Here is a 20,772-nt window from a genome sequence, read left to right on the forward strand (position 1 = left end):
GCTTCGATCTCCCACAAAGCTCATAGGCATCCCTAAACCATATCTGCATGGTTTTATATTACACAACAATCAAAGAGAAAAAAAATTGCACTCAAGCAATGTTAAATTTATAACAAAAGATGCCAATAGCCAAAGGGGGATTTTTGCCTTTTTTTTTTTAAATCTAGATTTGGATTGCATTAGCTATGTCCAGATCTGTCCTAATCCAGGAATTAACTCAGAAAACCAACCTGAATATATACATATATTTTTACATTATTGTTCTGTACATCATTAATTTACTGTGCTTGCTTAGTGTGTAAAAAAGTGTGAGGATTCTACATTACTGTAACTTTTCTTTATGACTCTATGTTTAGATGACTATGTTCATAGGTTTCTGGTGGGGAACTGAGAACCCTGTTGCGTCAAGCACTGCCCCCATGCCATATAAAATATACCAAGCATGAATATCCACACATGCAAGCTTAAATTTGCTTTCTACAAGCAGTCATGTGAAGAAAACCCAATTGTCCCAATGTTCATGGAAAGTGAAACAAAGTTATTTAAGAATATCAACTGAATAGTCATGGCATTTTTTTGTGGTATTTCCTTAGCCATACGACTTCATCCTACTTCCATGGAAGTAAATGGAAAGACTCCCACTAATTCAACGGTGCAGGATCAGGCCATTAGCATGCACACATATATGTGCCTAGGCACAGGATTTTAAAGAAGCTTCTTATCACTTGCATCTTGTTGTCTCAGTGGAGAATTGTCAACATAGTATTAAACTTATAGGAAAAATAGAAAACTAACTGAAATATTTTTCCACGGAGAAATATGCACAATTCAGTGTTTTCTAGAAGTGCTATTACAATAAAAAGCAATTATGGAAGATAGGTTTATACGTCATCCAATTTCATAAGAATGCAAGTCAGATTTTTCAGGCAAAGACAAAGGAAAAAAAATAAATATATATATATATTTAGTGTCAAAGTGGTCCCTGTATTATTCATCATCATATATGCACTGACAGATCCAAAATAATTAGTATTACTCACATTAATTAAGTTATGCAATTTCCCTGCCTAAAAGAGAAACACAAAGAAATGCAAACTAATTATACACCGATCACACGCTCTTCTGTCGAACTGTATCTGTAACCTCAAATTTTTCTCTCTGTGAATGTTGCATAAGAAAAACGAATGTCATCCAGGTGCTTAGTTGTACTAGAATGCTGCATTATGCCCTACATCTAGGAAGTTTGACTTCACAGAGAGATACTGCATATCAAAATGTTAATGCAGAGAAAGAGGTGATTATTCTCTTAGATAGGATGTGAGGCTGCCTGCTGAAAATGTCACAGAAATGTACAATCCCTAGCTCACAGAACAAGGACTCCCCTGAACTGTGCCAGAGACATACTACATAGACTAAGAGAGAAGATCAAAGATCATTTATAGTGCATAGTGATTAAAATTGGCACTGACAAATTAAAAGAAAGTGATGAAATTTTTGGTTGATTATTTACAGCTTAGCCAAAGCTCAGAACCTGCAAAAACCACTTCACTTCTTCCTTCCAGCCCAGAGTCCCCTCAATTGTTGCACCCTTTGGGAACCCAAATGTGATTCCAGTGGATGCAGAACCTATCTCACACTCAAAAACCATCGCTATTAGCATGCCTCTTCCTTCTAATGCCAAACCCTATGCCAACTCACATTTAACCACTTCACCACTTAGTGTGTGCCCAAGAGGGGTATGAACACCCGTCACAAAACTCTGAAATCCCAGCTACTTGATAGCAGTTTGCACTGCAACGTTCAAGGAAATCCCCACGGTACCCAAGATTTCCCACCTGGCCTCAGGGATTGCAGCTGTGTCTTGGCACACTGAGAGTTACTTTAAGTGGTGTATTCTGGCCAATAGTGAGGCTTCCAAACCTGCTGTAACACTCTTGTTCCCAATCTTTTGAGGCCAAAGGCAGAAAGAAAGAGACTTAATAGTGAGTGGGGGGCAGTCCATAGGGATTGGGTAGGGAGGTCCAGCAAGTACTGGAGAAGATGTGATCCAAAGGTTTGGCTTCTGTTTAGAGGATTGGAGGTTTGTTCAGACACTACCTTTGCCCAAACTAGCAAAATAATGCAGAATATTTTGTGCATAGATGTTCTTATGTTCTCTTCAGTTTCCTATAAAGTGAAATTATTCTTGCTGATTTTGCTTTCAGTTCTCCTAAGACGTGAAAATCTACTGACATCTAACCTTTAGAAAAGATTTTTTATCTTGAGATTAAGGCCCTGAAGCATCATTTAATGGGTTTTCCATGAAGAAGAATGTATCTGAAGCAATTTTCTCTGCTTGTAATTCTCTGCTTGTAAGACTCTATTAGTACTATGGTAAACATACATCTGCAGAATGTAGAGAGATCTTCTGTATAAGTATCTGAATCCCAGGCTGTGAAATGGGGAAGTGAAATATATGTTATCAGAGACAGATGTGATTTGATATCTGAAAATATAAAGAATTCTACAATGGCTATGGAGATTCCGCCTTTCCCTCCCTAAGTCAGGGCAAAATAAAAGATATTAGATGAGTCTTGTATTTTTTCTATTCAAACATTTCTGTTAATATATACAATATATACTGTCTATTTCATGTCCTATATTACACTGCCTAAAAGGTCTGATATCTTGACTGTAAAGCCATACCCACTTAGACCTGGGTCTTAAAATTAGATTTCATAACTTAAGAATGGTGGGTTCTGGTCAATATTTGGTTGAGTCACCTATAAGCAAAACCAAACATACTGATAGAAGTGTTGATATTGATTCTGCAGGTGTCCCTCCTCCAGCTGAACCAGCACTGAACCTATGATGACAGACTAACAATAACTTGCAATATCCTGAATGAACTTTATCTAATTAAGTTTAACATCTTTGGAGCCCATAGTATTAAGAATGCAGTTGTGTAGTTCATTATACCTGGACGGTATTAGGAACTCCAAATGAGTTTTTGGAACAATAGCTGTGAAGTGGATTTCCCAAGAAGTACCCAGGGAATGCAAATGACCCACTTCAAATCCTCCCTTTTCAAGCTACCATGAGGGGAGGAAAAAACTCATTGTCTATTAATTCCAGGAGCAGGTGAATTCCAGATCAAAGACCCCTGAACTATATAAAGGGTGGAGTAAACATGAACCTGTGTTTATCAGTTCAGAGTTTGCTTCAGACTATGGGTTGGGGGCTGGGGAGATGCCTATGTCATCCCAGACCAATCTTTGTTTCTTGATATCCCATATACCATCTTTAAAGGGCACCTTTAATCTGTGTCATACAACTGAATTCAGGGCATTAATTGGGTCCTCTTATAACCTAAGTCCTTTACTCTTTGTGCCACTATTAGCATGAAGTGAAAATATCTTTCAATCTTTTCGCAAAAAAAAACAAAACAAAACCTATATACATTCAATTTCTTTAACCTTTCCTCTTCAAACATATTCTCTAGTTCTTATTACTTTGGCTGAGCAGTGATTCTTTTTTGATGTATTTTATAGAGTGAGGGCACAATAAGTATGCACTTCCTCAGGGCACCCCCTTGCTCCCAATGAAGGCAGTTGGACTTTGGTCACTGACTTCAATGGGAATGAACTCAGGCTCATTCATTCAAACTCCCTACTCTGAAAAGACAGTTTAGTTGTTTTCAAAGTGTGAGAACATAAAATAGACCAGAGTGAGGAGGAAAATTAAGCTCAAGTTAAGTCTAATGCTGAACAATCCCCTCCTAACTCCCCACTCCCCTCCCCACATTTTAATACTTTTTGCACAAAGCAAAAATAAAGTTTCAGGTCTACGAATTGCCAGTAAACTACAAGGAGTCCATTGGCTACAGTCCTACATGGGAACGACAAAAAATATGCCAAAAGCATTAACATTATAGAAGGAGATGAGTGGCTATGCTTGTCTTCAAGCCCATTTGCTAAAGAAAACATTTAATAGTGACTGGCATCTAGAGCTGGTTTCCCTTGTTAATAGTGGCATAAACTGTGCAACAAACGAGAGTTTTGGAAGCACTTTCTTAACATTGCCATTTTTGTGCCTCTTAATGTTTCCTCTGTAATAATAAGAATTGTACTACATGCTTTATTAAACTGCACTTTCTAAAAGATTATTTTAAAGAGTAATCCCATTCCTGTTGACATCAGTGGCAAAACTCCCATTGTATCAATAAAAGCAGGATTGGGCTCGAAAACTTTACTGCTGGGCTCCTTTAAACCAATACCTAATTGGAAAAAAGCTTCCAGTTTTTGGGTTTTTTTTTTAATAGCCAACATACCCATTGTACCTTCAATTCATTGCTTCTGTGGTCTACCAAAAGGCAGCAAACTCCTAATAAATAAAACCACTGAAGAAAACTATTTTCAGTTATAATGGTAATTTATAATAGAGCACGTTGGGAATGATTTACAAGACATTAAACACAACGCTTTATTAAAAACCAAAGGCCAGATTATGTTCTTCATTTCCCCAGTGAAAATCCAGAGTAACTCCTCTGAAACCAGTTGATTAATAACAGTGAAAGTGATTTGATTTAGCTTTCTTTCATATTAGAAGAAAAGTTTTATAATTTAGTAAACTCAAATCTACTCTCTTTCTTGAAGGACGGTATGTCTACATTGCTTGCAGCTCATCGACACATACCTAAGCTAGCTTTAATATAGCTAGCTCCGGTATTGGAGCAGTGAAGCTGCAGCAATACATACTTCATCATGGACCAGCCCCCGTAATTCATCACCCAGAATTCCAGGCAGGTTTGACCAACCTGTGCTGAAACACATGCTGCTGCAACTTCACTGTTCTGGCATCCAAGTCAGCTAGATCAAAGTTAGCTCAGCTATGTCTACACAAACCGCAATCACACCCTGCGATTCCACTGTAGACATACCCTGTGGGGAAGCACTTTCATTCAGCTTGAAAACTGAAGCTAGTGCAGAAGGTGGCGGTTTGCCTGTTAAATGGTGTGTCATGCCATGAGCACATGACTCCAAAATCTTCACTGGCTGTCTATTAATTTCCAGGAGGAGTTTAAAGGGTTCTGACTCATTAAACCCTATGGGTCTTCCAACTCCCACTGAAATCAACTTCAATGGGCATTAGATCAGGCCCCAAGGGTAAGTCTATATGCAGCTGGGAAGGAGTCTCCCAGCCCAGGTAGATAGACTCACACTAGTGGGGCTAAGGTTAGTAACTGTGTAGATGGTTGTGGCCCATGGGGCAGCTCGGGCTTGAAAGTCAACCCAACTCTCTGGGTCTGAGCTCAGGTGGCTAGTCAAAGTCTCTGCTGGAGCCACAATATCTACACAGCTATTATTAGCTCACTAGCTAATGCCCCACCAGTGTGTGTCCATCTACCTGGGCTGACAGGCTCTCTCCCAGCTGCAGTGTAGACATACCCTAAATGACAAAGAACCTGGCTAACTGAAAGCTGCCGCTCCTTTGCTTTAGGAGGACTCCCTACTCTGGAATTCATTCCCTGTGTTTGCTCAGACTAAGCTCAAATTCGTTGACTTTTAGAGTAAGCTGAAAATCTTATCTATTGGGGCAGGTAAGTGGGAAAGGCTGGAGACTTCTCTTGGGAATGTGGATCTTTATCTGAGGAGATTTCTTTTTGGGGAGTTCGGAGATGGGCAAAATTTGGTTTCACTTAAAAGGGCTTCTGTGGTATAGAGAAAATTGGGCTTTTTTTTCCTGTTAGTTGGACTGTGTTATTAATTATGTTGAGGGCTCCTACAACCTGCTATTGCTTTACTTTATGTCTAAATCAAAACAAAACAATATTAATAATATATTTTACATAAATATAAGTTACAGAAATGTAAAGAAATATCAACATACTGTAAAGAACAATCCTACAGCGGCAGGCTATTGACTGGATGATCACCTTGGTCTTTTTCATCTCTAACCCACATGAATTTATACCACCTTTAAAAAATTAAGAGGAAGTGAAAGACTGAGCACATTTTATACTATCTTCATAAAGCATTTTTCAAAGGGTGCATTTCCACAACTAGTTAATCCATAGACAGTGTCCAGCAACAAAGATTGACTCAGATTTGAGACTTAATCATTAACCAGAAATCACTTAGTGGGAAATTATGAAACTTCTCATATTAGGCTAGCATTAGGCACCATGCTCATAAGCCCATATTTGTTCATTAATATTCAAACAACAGATTCTGAGCAGAAACAGTATGCCTTTGTTTTCCAGTATGGCACACTCAGGATACAATGCTGAGTGCTTTATTATGGGGTGTTTCTCTCACTACTAGCAGAGAGCCAAGATTTCTCTTATGATGACAGGGAGAGTAGCTAAGTGGTGATTTTCAGACACTGGAGATTGTCAGATGACTGGTTACCAGAAACTATTCATTTCATAGCAGCCTCATCCGAGTTCCCAGCACATGCACACATCTCCTTTGTACTAGCTTTCTGTTCTCACATCTCAGGGCTTTCTCAACAGTCCCTCTTTTAAATTTAGCAAGGCAACAATCCTGATGACATGCAAGAATACCCGGAGCATCCGTCAAGTACTTCTAAATGTTATGCAGCAGATTACAGAAAAACAACCCCTTCAAAAAAAGCCCACCTATTAGAGCTGGAGGAGTCATAATAGTATTCAAGTTCTTCAATTTAATGAGTACAATCACTTAGGGCCGACTTTTAATACACATCTATAAGCAAATAATTCACTTCAAATGTATTCATATGGAAATTTGGCTTTCCCTTTTAGTATATTAGATAAATTGTATCTAACTTCAGCCATTAAATGGTTATAAAGCTGTATTTTCACTAAACTCTATAACGCAGGACCAAACCACAACCACACTGGAGGGGAAGAAGGTAGGTTCAAACCACTTTTATTAGTGGCTCTCTCTTTCAAGCTATCATTTCCCCAAGAGGGCTCAACCAATAATTCACTGGTACTTTATAAACCTTTAAACCCAGCAGAAAAGTGCATAGAAACCGTAGGATGAGACTAAAGAAATACACAGAGCAAGATATCTGTAAGAGTGCATTTTCTCTACCCACTCAGGTTTCAGAGTAGCAGCTGTGATAGTCTGTGTCTGCAAAAAGGACAGGAAAGCCCACGAAAGCTTATGCTCAAATAAATTTGTTAGTCTCTAAGGTGCCACAAGTACTCCTGTTCTTTCTACCCCCTCAGTAATCTTATTTTATACGTTCAAGAAGGACTATCACATTTTTACACACCAAATCAATGAATAAACCTCAAATACAAATGAACCATGATTCTTTCATATAAAGAATAGGAGAATACTTTTTTATGTAGGCTCGCAAGAAGGGAATTTGTTTAAAGAAATATATGAAAATGATGACAACTTTGAGAAAATGCCTGTCTTTAGAGTGAGACAAGGTGGATAAGGTAATATCTTTCACTGGACCAACTTCTGTTAGTGAAAGAGACCAGGTTTCAGGCTTCAGGTCAGACTTGCAAAAGAGTTCTGTGTAGCTCATAAGCTTGTCTCTCTCATCAACAGAAGTTGATCCAATAAAAGATATTACCTCATCTACCCTGTTTCTCTCATATCCTGGGACTAATACAGCTACAACAACACTGCAAACAACAATGGAAAATATCTTAGGAGCCTAAGCCCCATTTTCAATGGTACTTAGACATCAAGGGGCTAGATCAGAGGTGGGCAAACTATGGCCTGCAGGTCACATCCGGCCTGCAGGACCATCCTGCCCGGCCCATGAGGTCCCGGCCGAGGAGGCCCTGCTCCCAACAGTCTCTCTTCTCCTCAGCCTCAGCTCACCGCAATGCCAGCGCTATGGCCCATTGCTTCTGCTGGGCAGTGCGGCGGTGTGGCAGGCTCCGGCCAGACAGCGGGGCTGCGACCTCCTGCTGCTCTGAGCGACATGGTAAGGGAGTAAGGAGTGGGGGGGGTGGATGGGGTGGAAGTTCGGGGGGGCAGTCAGGGACAGGGAACAGGGAGGGTTGGATAAGCATGGCAGTCCTGGGGGTGCTCGGGGCAGGGGGGTGGATAGGGGTTGGGGCAGTCAGGGAACAGGGTGGGTGGGGTATGGGCTGGGGTCCTGGGGGTGCAGTTGGGGCAGGGGGTCCAAAGGGGGGGTGGTCAGGGAACAAGGAGTGGGGGAGGGGGTTGGATGGATGGGAGGTACTGAGGGGAGCAGTTAAGGGGCGGATAGGAGGCAGGGGCTAGGCTACCTGGGGAGGCACAGCCTTCCCTACCCGACCCTCCATACAGTTTTGCAACTCCAAGTTTGCCCACCCTTGGGCTAGATCCACAAATAGGACTCAGATGCAGAGTTGCAACACTTCACTTTTAGGCCCCTTTCCATCTAGGAGAATCCACAGTCCTGAACTAGGCTCTTAGGCTCCCTGTGCAATGCATAGGAAGAATTAGGAACCTAAGAATGGGATTCACAGAAGCCAGCATGCCGAGCATGGAGTTGCCTAAACTACAGTAGGAAACGCTGAGGAGAAAGGTGAGACCTAAGCCGCACCCCAAAGGGAATGAGGCATCTAAAAGAAGGTGTTCTGCCACTAGGAGTTAGGCTCCAGGCCAGTCCTTTCTCCCAAAAAATGGAGGAAGAGCAGCAGCTGCTGGTGATGCTCACCCCTTATACCCCAAATCTCAGCATACCTGGAAGGCAGGAGACCCAGGTTCACATCCCTGAGGTGGAGCAGAGACCTGAAGCCACATTTCCCACCTCCTAGGAATGCCCTAACCTCTGAGCTATATAGGATTCAGGGGGTGAGATTGCATCTCACTCTCTCCTGTTCCAGCCCCTACTCCAATCAATATTTAAGTATTTCATACACAGCGGAACAGCTTCAATAGACGAGCTTGAGAAAGACTCCTCCTGGACTTTCAGTAAGACTTAGGAGCGTAAGTGCCTGAGGGTTACATTTACAAAGGTATTTCAGCACCTAGAGAGACAAATATGAGCCAAATGGAATTGACAAGGGTGCGTAAGCATGTTTGGTACCTAACTCCTATTAAGTTATTGGCCTTCACGCAGATGTGCAGTGGGAAGTGTGGGACAGAGGAGTGGAAGAGTATAAGGAGCTTGCCCCATCCCCAATCTGAGTGTTCACCTAATGGCCAGGCACAACTGCAGTTCATATTCTCAGGAGAGCACAGGGATCCTATGTCCCTCCTCACCTGGGCACGCTTGGTGTCCCATAAAGGGCAAAGAGGGGCATGTGTAAGTCAGGGTCGTAGCTCTATTCCCTAATGCACATGAGGTGGTGAAATAAACTACAACCCACAAAAGAGTGTGGCAATGAAAGAGCAGTCTCCATGCACCTGGGACCCTCTTCGCTCCAAGCATCCTGGATCTCTGGATGCTTCAGCTGGGTCAGGGCTATCATTAACCCACAGGAACAAGCAGAATTCTTATAAAGGGTAGAGGATAAAGGGTCAGAAAAACAAATGCCTTTTCCACGTTTTCCTGCTGTCTCTTGCACCTACATCTTTCCCTCTTCTTCTCCAGGTGGGAAAGCAGAAAGGTAATGGTAAATCCTAAATGCCTAATCCTGCATTCTCTATGCACCCATAAATACCTGTGTAACCAATGGGAGCTTTGAGCATGCAAGGAATACTGGGCCAGATTCTAAAGGACAAATCCTCCTTGCGTGGAACTCTTACAGTCTTCACGGGGGGAACTCTGCACACACAGGCAGCTTTGGATGACTGGCTCCTAGCTGCCGACTGTAGGGCCATTTCTATAGAAATGATAATATTTGACTGTACTGATGGACATGCTATGTTTGCTTTCAAAAGAGTGAATCTCATAGCATACATTGCATGTGAATGGACATTTTCTTTTTATTAGAATTACAAAGACTTATTGGGGCTTTTTTGACACACAAGTTTGCACCACTTTAACGAAAGATATGTTTTTAATGAAACTAGTGCATGTTGGTGAGTCAACTTCATCCAATAAAAGCTGAACTGACACATGAGTGTATACACAGGGTTTAGCATCTGTTTAAAAACAAAGTTAAACTGCTGGAACATCAGTACATGGACAAGGCCTTAGATTGTTAATTATTGCAGATGTGACTTTTTGTATATAGGCCATTTTTTGTTAATGTACACTAGTCACAATTACCACAAGACAGCAAAACCTTTGTCTGCTTCTATCTATGGATTATTTATTATTATTACTAATTCTACTGCTGTAAAAGCCGACTATTTGGGGTGAGGAAAAAATGAACCGTGAAAAGATGGAGGAAAAATATGTCCACTTATACACACATTAAGCCATGTAACTTTTGTATAAAATCCTGATTTAATTTGCTGTACATGGAGTCAGGATTCAGGAACACTTTGGCAAAGCACAAGTGATTTGAAAGGAAAAACTGAGGACCGGTACTAAGAAGAGTTGGTATACTGCCACAGTCCAGGTTGGCCACAGTGCACAGGGGCTGGAAATATGAACACTGTCTGTAGTGACACAATCCGATTGACGCAGCAGGTTTTGTTTGTTCATTTCTGGAAAATGTCAGTTCAACTAATTCAATCAGAAATGGAGCAGGCAGTTAGAATGGGTTTTCAAACAGTCAGAAAGACAAAATTTCCCATAATTTAAAGATTAAAAAGCTCCTGATGCATCATGGAAAAATACTGAAAATAATAATAGTAGTTTAGTTTACAAAACATTTTGATTCATATAATCAAATTTCTTATCTAAGTCTTTTTCTTGTTTATCATCATCATCCATAGAAAATTATAGTATCTCGTTTTCCAGACTGTAGCTTGCTCATTTCTCAAATGGTTTAACAACTCACCATTTGAACCATAATTTTGAGGAAAAAACTCCAGCAAACCTTGAGATAAAATTAGTGGCGCGGTTCTCAACCAGAGGCCCCTGGGGGGCCATGAGCAGGTTCCAAGGGGTCTGCTAAAATAAACCAGAGAGCAAGGCTGGCGTTAGACTTACTGGGGCCAGAGGGAGAAAACTGAAGCCCAAGCCCAGCCACCTGGAGCTGAAACCGAAGCCCAAGCAACTTAACTTTGTGGAGCCTCCTGTGTCTTGAAGTCCTGGGCAATTGCTTTGCTTCCTACCCCCTAACATTGGCCCTGGCTTTTACTCTACTGGATATGCAGAAAAACAAGTGTTGTGGCATGGGTGGGCTGTGAACTTTTTTATAGCATGTTGCAGGAGGGGGGCTCAGAAGGAAAATGGTTGAGAAGCCCTGAATTAGAACATACCTTTAAATAACCTTCTGAAGAGACTTCAGTCTGTCTTTAGGTTGAGTAAGAGTTGCATGAATTGGCCTCAGGACTTATCTAAAATAATCGTGAAAGGTAAATTTATTAGTTAATTCCTTTAATGACATAGGATGCAAATCATCCAGATGAGCCAATTTGTATATGTAAATGTTCAGCTTTTCCAAGCATTCACTTTCTTGCTTTTTAGCACTAGTTATTTTTAATGGTTCTTCATTATTTCCTAATTGTACAAACCTCTTTCATTTATTTTTCTACTTAAGGACGGATTTACAAACACAAAACAAATATGTACAATCCAAAGCAATGGTTAAGCAATGGCTAAGAGGTTTTCTGGGCTTTGCCAATGTTTAGTCTATTATTTATATATACACACACACACACACACACACACACACACACACACACACACACACACACGTGGAATGGGCAGTGCTTGACAAACAATTATAGATGATGCTATCAGCCCAGTCTATTTTAGGTGTATGCACACGCGCGCGTGCACACACACACACACCACTTCCCAATATAAAACCCTGTTTTCAGTTGCTTAAATCTTTGCAAAAGTAACAGTTTGGATTGAAAATTTTCCATGCTGCTTGTCTACCTCAGATTATTATTATTATTATTAGAAAAGTTCAACCAAAACAGGTCAGTCATTTCCAAGACTAAGAAAAAGCTAGGAAAAAATGTTGTTTTGCCCATGTTGCAAATGTTCTTTGAAATGCTCTAGCACCCACATATTTTGAGAGAGAAACTGTGAATGGGAGGTGGAGGAGGGACACAGACTGGCTGGCAAGTGGACTGGGCCTGGTTAGGCGAGGAAGCTAGGACTGGGAGCTGGTGCAGCAAGGAAAGACTGCACAAGGAGACTGGAACTGGGGGCTTGGAGGGAGGGTAAGCTGGAACTTGGAATAAGAGGATGAAATGAGGAGCACTAGGAGCCACTTGCCTGGTGGGGAGAGACAGAGATCAAAGCTAGGGGAAAGGTGGAGAACTGGGACTGGGCAGGTGAGGAGACTAAGATTTGGAACCAGTGCGGGGGATAATGTGAGTTGAGGGGGAGGGGAGGGAAATCTTAAAAGTAGCTGGGCTGCTAGGAAAGAACTGCAAGTGGGTGGGCAAAAGACTGGGACAAGGAACTAAGTGGAACATGTGCATTAGACAGATTGGATGAGAGCACAGAGAAGACGACCAGGACTAGGAGACAATGCAGGGGAAAGAAAGAGAGGCATCAAGCAAGGGAGCAGGAGGGTGGGCAAGGAGATTGGGGACAAGGAGCTGGTGTGGAAAGGACACTGGGGCGGGTTTGTCAAGACGACTTGGCCTGGGTATTGGGAAAATGAGATGAGGAGTCAGTCTGGAGAATAGAACTTTAACCATGAGCCTGGGGAGGGAGACTCGGACTGGCTGGACAAGGAGACTGGGACAAGAAGCCTGAGGAGTGGAAATTGGGACAAGAAGTGCGGGTGGGGAAGAGACAAGACTGGGTCAGAGCCAGGTTGGAGAGGATAAAACAGAAGGGGTTGAGCTTGGGAGGAACAGCCAGAAGAATTTGTGCCCCCTCCGGAGCCTGGAATGAGAGCTAGTATTACATGGATCCCATACGGGTTTCTCCCCATGCCCCCCACCTCATTCAGTGCCTCAGGAGGGCCTGCTCTGGGGGGTGAATTAGGGTTGTGTAGTGAAGGAGCCTGTTCCCTGTAGGACCCCTGTCTCATTGTTGCAGAAGCTGGAAGGTTTGTAGTAAATAAGGCAGGAGACCTAGGAAGAAAGGACATTCTCATGGATAAGACAACTGAATGCTACCCTGGAAAATTGGCTTCTATTCCTGCTTCTGCCACAGAGGTCCTGTGTGATGTTAATCAAGTCACTTAAATTTAAACCAAGCTTTTCTGAGGTGGTCACTAATTGTGTGTTCCTCATTTTCTGGGAGCTCAACCTGAGATGCCTCAGGCTTGATTTGAAGCCAAGCTGAGCATTGAAAACTGCAAGTGAAATCAGTGGGAGCTGGGCTTGAATATAAAGATTGCTATAGCACTAAGTAATCCCAGGCATCTCAAATTGGACACCCAAAATTAGTGGATACTAATTACCTTAATCTCTCTGTGCATCAGTTCCCCATCTGTAAAATGGGAATATCATCCCCCACAGCGATTTTGTGAAAATAAAATAATCCTTATGAAGTACTCAAATAATGATGATGATCACTATAGACTGAGGAAATTAATAATTCTTTCTTCAGAACAGGGTTTGAATAGCAGGCAGTAAGTAAGGGCCACATAGAGATCAAGAAGGATAAAACAAAAAACATTGAATAACTGCTTGTTAACTGAGTACAATTCATCCTCTGCACTGAATGAGGCAGAGGTCCTGTGGAGAAAATAGTATTATCATCTCACTGTAGGATGACCAGATAGAAGGGTGAAAAGTCAGGAAGGGGGTAGGGGTAACTGGCACCTATATAAGACATAAACTCAAATATTGAGACTGTCCCCATAAAATTGGGACATCTGCTCACCCTACTACACTGAATACTGTGTCATAATGCATATACATAAGGAAGCCAGACTATGGCTGCAAAGGTAGCCTTAATTCCAGTATTTTCTAATTTTTGAGCACTTGACTTTTCAACCTCAATAACGTTGTTTTAATGTAGTTTGTGTGTTTATACACACACACACACACACCCCCTCAAAACCTCATTCTAATTCAACTAATTAAGGTCAATTAAGAGATAAAAAGCATTTAATATAAGCCTTGTGGTGGATGAATTAACTATAATTTAAAAAAAGATAGTAATTTAGTTCAAAGAATCATTTTTTCGCAGTAAATTTAAAGAAACTACCTTGAGAACTGCTACACGCGTGCGAACACACACACATCCCCCTGTGTACTTTTTTGCAAAATGTTTTAATTGGTTGAAAAGCAGTTTTTGTACAAAAATACTGATCAAATTTTTTTGGCCAGCACTAATATCTAAGTATATAGACACAGCTATCCATAGGTCATTTTTATGTCTCCTATCAATAAAAAAATTCTATTTTATTCAACACATTCAGGTATAAAAAAATGTCTCTCGTACCAGTTGAGAAAAAAACCCTGGTCTTCTAGGAAAGGAGAGTAAGTACAGCAATAAGAATAAATTCTTCTGCCTCCTCTGTGCTCCATGAAACAGAGCCCTCTGGAGTTCCACAGAATAGTCAAATTCCATTGTCATAAAGCTCAACTGGAAACGGGGTTGCAAGGCTTCGTTATTCAATGGTTGCTGTGAAATGACTACATGGCCCTTGAATACTGCCTTTCCCCTTTGCCACCAAAGGAGATTAAGACAACCGAGTGAACACAAAGAGCCACTCCAAGTCTCTGGAGCTGGAGGAAAGTCACTGAAATTGTCAGTCAAATGCCCCTAGACGCTTATGAGTTAAATAGAAATAGTGGCCAACCAGTACAGAATGGAGCTTTCAGCTCAAGTGAGGAATTTCCCCAGCCCTCAGGAAAATGAAGGGCAGCAGGCACAGCAATGCCTCTTGCCCACCTTCCACCCAACCTTCCCACAAAATCACTGGGTATCACCTTGTTCCCTACCCCTACTTTCTCTCTTCACTCTCCAACAGCGTCACCTCAGACATGCTTTCTCCAGTCCCACATGACTTCCACAAGAAAAAAGGCAGGGAAGGACCTATAGAGCATGTTTGTATTCGTTAGCACCCCCATAAATCAGCTCCATGGATTGTGACCACGAAGCCACTGTTGAGATGCTCTGTGTCTTCGTCTGCTGGCACTAGTCTGTTAAACTTCAAGACAGACCAGGTCAATGCAGAGCCTACAAAGAGTTAAGGTGCTAATAGAGCCCACTATAAAACAAGAGCAGGATCTAGTCTTTTAACCATGAAGGACCAAATTCTGCATTTATTGAACCCTATATGTGCTCCAGTCCAGCTGCACATCAGCACAGAGCCGAGCACAAATTCTAATTTGTGACTGAATATTCAGAAGAGACTGATTGTTATAGGAGGAGAAAGTTAGGTGCATTTATCATGTACAGCAGGGGCACTTATAGAGTTTCTCGGGGGGAGGGAGAGAATATAAATGATACTAGCAGTATTTCTCATTCTAAGTGAAGAGGGAATATCGTACCTAATTGCTAGAAAGGAACCTAAGGGCTTCCACTGGAATTTTTCTTTATGGGACAGTCTGCATATTTTTTTTCAGAAGTGGATACATTCCTTCATAAACTCATTTCTTTATGGAGCCAAGGCCTCATAATGAGCTATTTTGATCCAGTTAATTAGCAGCTTCCATCCTCACCACTTTGATTAAAACAAGTTTGATTCTAGGGTTGATAGGAGGCAGTAAGCCAATGCATTTGAGTAGCTTTGAGCTCATTAAAAGTTGGGCTGAAACATGCCCAAAGTCAGAAAGAACAAAATCTTGGTGGTCTCATCAAGACTGTCCCTAGTGCCAAACTTAGCATTAAAAAAACAACAAAAAAATTACATGAAGCAAAACTGGACATCTCTGCTCAACATAGTGCAAGGTTTGTAATGTGGTTGGTGTTTTGCAGCTCAGATAAGAGATGTATTATTATTAGAGCTTTGTGCTTGAATTTGCTCAGCACCTGTGTACAAAATGTCTCTCTTAAATCAATGTTGCAGCAGCATTGATTTAAGAAAGACATTTTGTACACAGGTGCATTGCCAGTCTCTTTTTACTGATACTCACATTCAAACATTAAAAAAAGAAAAGAACATTTTTCATCTCTATTTTCACTGCCTTGTATGCAATACACATAAGCAAGAGCAATATGTGATGTGTTTCTCAAAGGCTGCTTTGATGTATATATAATATATATTTCATTTATACTCTCTTTTGTTTGGTGCAAAGATACTTAACTTTGATGTTTATCTCCTTCTACCAGTGGTTCATTGAGGAAGGATGTATTAGACTTTGATCAGGGGCTTTGATTTATTATAGTCACTGTTTGATTAGTTACTTGCCCCATGAGTATTTGATCTACTTGGTAGCCTTTCCTATTTCATTTAAATTCTTTGTTATACACACAAACACCCCATTTTGTTTGTTTTGTTGTTAGGGTTTTGAGGGCTTAAAGACTCATTCAGCTCAACAACAATTTTTTTTTTCTAAAAATTGATTTAAAAAAAAATTTTTGGCAGAGTTATAAACTGCTGTTCTTAGGAATTTTCCATTAGCATGGCCTGCTCTGGATTTCCTTAGGGCAAAAAGTCGTTCCAGTGGCAGGGTATGTAATTTGCTTTCTTCATTGACTTTTCCTCTGGTGATTTGTATTGCTGTGTTGCATATTCTTACAGATTTTTCTTGGTTAACCCCAATATATTCAACATTTCCATATGGTTCTTTAGAGACATGCTTATTTCAGAATCTAAATAGGATTTCAGGTTTCAATTTTTTGAAAACGTACAGACTTTGAGGGGATTTGTTTCATATATTTTGGCAGTAGTATTTTTCTGTTATTTCATGAACATCTATGTATTTGATTTATAGTATATTAGCAATCTACTCTCTGTCTCTCTCTACGTATCTATCTGGTGCAGATCTCTATGGGGAAAAAAAAACAACACAAAAATGCTATTCTTTCATAGGTTCCAAAGGACCATGGTGATCATCTAGTCTGACCTTCTGTATAACACAGGCCATAGAACTTCCTCAAAATAATCCCTAGAGCTTTTAGACAAAATATCAAATCTTGATTTTAAAAAAATGTCTATGATGGAGAATCCACCAAGACCCATGGCAAGTAGTTCTAATCATTAATTACTCTCACTGTTAAAAATTTACACCCATTATGTACCCTAATAATGAAATATATAAAAAGCATTAATATTAATAAAACTTAATAAAAATAATCATATAAATGCCATTTTATAATTGATTTTATAGGCATATTAAAAACTTGCTAGCTCAGGAGATTGGTAATGAGATAGAGTGTCTTTCTTCTCAAGGTCATCAGTTCAAACTCAATTCAGGCTAGTAGTGACTAAAAGTTGCTTGGTGGTGGATGTTAGCGATCCTAGCTCAGTTTCTAATGGACAGTTGCTTGCCTCAGCACAAAATTCATCATCACAATGGTGCTAGCTGGTACCTGTGTTGGAATTCTCAGCATAGAGACTGAAAACTGAATGGGGTTCTGGACTACCCTCATTAGTCCCTTCAGGCCTGGCTTGCTGGAGTAGTGTGGGGAAGCTTGGACTGACACTGTCTGTTCCATAACTGTTTGTAGCTCAACAGAGCACTTCTCTCACTCATTTGACAATGTACTTTTGAAACTGTTGTGTGTCAAATTAAAGAATGTGCCGAATTCAGGCTGTATATTGAGTAAGCGGAAGATACCTCCTTTCATAACTTGAAATAACTATTTGCTTGCACTCTATCATGTTTACCAGCAAATAAACTATGTTACTATGCCAGCCAAATAAAACCTTGTCCTAGGGATAAAGCCTCTAGAATGCTGATGAGTATAATGCCCCTTGTCCCAGTATAATGCCCTTGAAATGTTATATTCAAACTTGCATGCACAATTTGCATTGGGTGTAGACCTTGCCTGATGCAAATCATTGGTAAGCAAATATTTTATATTGCCCTTAAGTTTGCCTTTTAAATGCCAAATGAGGTCTTTTGTTTTTAAAAAGCAGCCCACTGAGCCGAATTTTCAAGTTCCTCCAAAAACGCACCCTCAATATTTCTTTTGCTCTCATATTTTGCACATGCAAAAGCCAACACTTGCACGTGCAGGCTGGGTATCTGTGCATACATCTACTGTGAAAGCACAAACCACTTGTTTGCAGGTGCATATGTGAAAGGTCGACAGGTGCAAGTGGGAATGAGTATATAAGATATGTGATTCACAGATTCATAGACTCTAGGACTGGAAGGGACCTCGAGAGGTCATCGAGTCCAGACCCCTGCCCTCATGGCAGGACCAAATATTGTCTAGACCATCCCTAATAGACATTGATCTAACCTACTCTTAAATATCTCCAGAGATGGAGATTCCACAACTTCCCTAGGCAATCTATTCCAGTGTTTAACTACCCTGACAGTTAGGAACTTTTTCCTAATGTCCAACCTAAATCTCCCTTGCTGCAGTTTAAGCCCATTGCTTCTTGTTCTATCATTGGAGGCTAAGGTGAACAAGTTTTCTCCCTCCTCCTGATGACACCCTTTTAGATACCTGAAAACTGCTATCATGTCCCCTCTCAGTCTTCTCTTTTCCAAACTAAACAAACCCAATTCCTTCAGCCTTCCTTCATAGGTCGTGTTCTCAAGACCTTGAATCATTCTTGTTGCTCTTCTCTGGACCCTCTCCAATTTCTCCACATCTTGCTTGAAATGCGGTGCCCAGAACTGGACAAAATACTCCAGCTGAGGCCTGACCAGCGCAGAGTAAAGCGGAAGAATGACTTCTCGTGTCTTGTTTACAACACACCTGTTAATGCATCCCAGAATTACGTTTGCTTTTTTTGCAACAGTATCACACTGTTGACTCATATTAAGCTTGTGGTCTACTATGACCCCTAGATCTCTTTCTGCCATACTCCTTCCTAGACAGTCTCTTCCGATTCTGTATGTGTGAAACTGATTGTTCCTTCCTAAGTGGAGCACTTTGCATTTATCTTTATTGAACTTCATCCTGTTTACCTCACACCATTTCTCCAATTTGTCCAGATCATTTTTAATTTTGACCCTGTCCTCCAAAGCAGTTGCAATCCCTCCCAGTTTGGTATCGTCCGCAAACTTAATAAGCGTACTTTCTATGCCAACATCTAAATCGTTGATGAAGATATTGAACAGAACCGGTCCCAAAACAGACCCCTGCGGAACCCCACTTGTTATACCTTTCCAGCAGGATTGGGAGCCATTAACAACTACTCTCTGAGTACGGTTATCCAGCCAGTTATGCACCCACTTTATAGTAGCCCCATCTAAATTGTACTTTCCTAGTTTATCTATAAGAATATCATTCGAGACCATATCAAATGCCTTACTAAAGTCTAGGTATATCACATCCACTGCTTCTCCCTTATCCACAAGGCTCATTATCCTATCAAAGAACGCTATCAGATTAGTTTGACACGATTTGTTCTTTACAAATCCATGCTGGCTATTCCCTATCACCTTACCACCTTCCAAGTGTTTGCAGATGATTTCTTTCATTACCTGCTCCATTATCTTCCCTGGCACAGAAGTTAAACTAACTGGTCTGTTTATATAGTAGAAAGTTTCATGAACATCTATGTATTTGATTTATAGTATATTAGCAATCTACAAAAGGCCTCATTTGGCATTTAAAAGGCAAACTAAAGGAAAACATAAGCAATGGGCTTATATAGTGTTTATAAAGTAGAAAGACATTTCCTCAGTATGCTGCATATGAAACCAAAAGGATCTTGCATATTTAATCTAAAAATGACTTCCCTAATGATTTCTAACTTAGACAAACATTTCCATTCACAGAACTCCTGATAACAGGTATGTTCAGAAGCACCTAAGTGACTTATGAACCTAAGGTAAAATTTTCAGAGGTGCCTAAAGTCCCAGAGACATAGGATCTCTAAAGCCTAAATCACTTTTGCAAATGCAACTTACGTGCTTTTGAAAATTTTGACTCAACATCTCTGATAGTTACAGGTGAAAATTGCCCTGTACAAATGATCTACACAAGACTTAATGTACCGCTATAGCCCCACATTTCAGGCCAGTTAGGGCACAACCGTGGACAGGTGACACTCATACTTGTGCTACTCCAGGGGTAGTTTGGGAGGGATTTAGCCTCCCTGGGGAGTGCATTCACCACACCATCTTTTAGGACTGTAATTTGTATGATCACCACTGTGGAGAGAGTCATGATCTTGTGCAGGTGTGAATTTCACCCAAAAGCTTCCATCTTCAACAGCCTTGTGTTCAAATCCAAGTTAGTGGAGAGATCTGTGTACGATGAGGCAGATAAATTTTATCAAATTCCTTCAGATCCACATATGCATCCCCATTGTGATGATGTAGCTGAGGATAGACAATGGCATCAGATAGAAAATCTACTTTTCCCTAGCATGTAGTCAGGTGTTCAACCAACAGATAGCTCAGTACCTGGGATTATAAGGAAAACTGGTTTGTTTGTTCAGAGAACCTCTTCTTGGGTTGCAAACACTAAAACACCCTAGTCATTTCACTACTGTCTTAAGGCATCCTCATTAAATCCTCATTAAATACTGATCTGGATTTAAGCAGATTTGCAAATGTGGAAGAATCTTGAATGCAACCGTTAAAGTCGTTAGCCCACGTGATATACTTCAATGAGGTCAATTTTCAAAGATAACTGTGTGAAGAAACGGCTGAAAGATTTTTCCCTTAATGCCTTAATAAATTTCCTATTAGTGTTGTTATAACCTTTATGCAGGATACTGAAGCTCAGTTTGTCCTATATCAGTTAGGATGGGGAGGGTGTTAAAAAATGAGCCATTCCCCCCCCCACCCCAGA

At 40.7% G+C, this 20,772-nt stretch overlaps 1 protein-coding gene across 17 annotated transcripts in view; it reads right to left on the reverse strand.

Annotated features, from left to right (window-relative positions):
• Positions 1 to 20,772, reverse strand: part of CHL1 (cell adhesion molecule L1 like) — a 192,325-nt gene that overhangs the window by 118,819 nt on the left and 52,734 nt on the right. The window contains exon 3 of one of the 17 annotated variants that reach the window (XM_030570017.1): positions 11,238 to 11,315. The exons of 15 other annotated variants lie outside the window; for them this stretch is intronic. The gene's annotated coding sequence lies outside the window, so the exon portion shown is untranslated. Of the gene's footprint in view, positions 1 to 10,813; positions 10,837 to 11,237; positions 11,316 to 20,772 lie in introns of those variants that run through there. One more of the 17 variants, XM_030570024.1, reaches the window with a different exon arrangement.

This window comes from Gopherus evgoodei, chromosome 7 (genome assembly GCF_007399415.2).
Source record: "Gopherus evgoodei ecotype Sinaloan lineage chromosome 7, rGopEvg1_v1.p, whole genome shotgun sequence".
In the NCBI taxonomy this organism is placed as follows: Eukaryota; Metazoa; Chordata; order Testudines; family Testudinidae; genus Gopherus; species Gopherus evgoodei.